Source organism: Charadrius vociferus, unplaced genomic scaffold (genome assembly GCF_000708025.1).
Source record: "Charadrius vociferus isolate BGI_N301 unplaced genomic scaffold, ASM70802v2 scaffold971, whole genome shotgun sequence".
NCBI lineage: Eukaryota > Metazoa > Chordata > Aves > Charadriiformes > Charadriidae > Charadrius > Charadrius vociferus.
Window position 1 is genome coordinate 75,724 of NW_009646664.1, and position 1,183 is coordinate 76,906.

Genomic DNA, 1,183 nt, shown 5'->3' on the forward strand with positions numbered 1-1,183 from the left:
TCCATGCTCCCAGCCGCCCACAGCCGCTCTGGTGGGGCGGCCGCCCTCAGCATGCTCTGGTACCACTGCGAAGGAGCCATTAGAGGCCCCAGGTGATGGACAGACGCAAATTGTTAACACCACAGCTGCCATCAGGCATCAGCAGCTCGCCGCTTGTCACACAAAGCCCCGCACGGCATCGCCTGTCGCCCCAGGACACTGCTGGGGACACAGAGCCCACCTGCCACCCAGGGGAAGGGGGCAGAAAGCAGCAGACCATCCCCTCCGCAGCCACTCACTGCTGCTGCAGCAGCCCCAGAGGGACACTGGCCAGCGCAGTGCCTGGCGCTGGCAGTGTGGCCGCCATTCTGACTCCTCCATGATGGCAGCACAGGCAGCAGCAGCCCGGGGCACCGCTCACCCCCAGCCCGTGCGTCTGCGGCTTGCGAGGGGCTGATGCTTCCCTGTCTGCCTAACACAGCAACAGACGAGATGTTGCCAGGTTACGAGAGGGGTTTATTCTATTCCTCTGCTTGAAATTCTTGTCTAGGGGCTGTGAATTTTCTGGCAAGACTGCAAACGGAAGAGAATCAGATCTGAAACAAATAAATGAATTTCTGCCCTCAACCAGTAATAAAGACAGGCAGAGAAGAGACACTGCATCAGCAAGCAGTGAAGGGAAAGCCGCAGAGATCACACGGCCTTTGGCACATGGGGATGAGAGCAACAACCTCCATCAGTATTTAGGGTGACCCCAATCCAAGCGGTGCTGCATGGCAGCAGCCGTAGGAATTGCAGACATTTGGGGAGGGTGGGTGTTGTTACCAGTTCACCCCCCAGTCCCTCAGAAGGAACACGCCAGGCCAAGTCCTGTGGCCTTATTCAGGGCCCAAACTGCTGCTGAGGTTCTGCCCGACTTGAACTGAGGGCGCACATCACCAGGAACGACACTGCCACGCGTGCGATGGGCCCGGTAGCGTTAGGTTAATGGTTGGGCTTGATCTGAGGGGTCTCTTCCATCCTAAATGACTCCACCATCCCATGTCAGCACGCCTAGCGAGGAGGCACTGGGCCTGCAGCTGCCATTTTTATTTTGCTCCTCGGAGCACACTGAACATTGGCGCCCATCTTGTGGGCCCTTCCCCTGCCCCTGTCCCTTCAGGGGCCGCGCTCGCTGCGGGCTCCAGCCCGCGCTGCTGCTCCC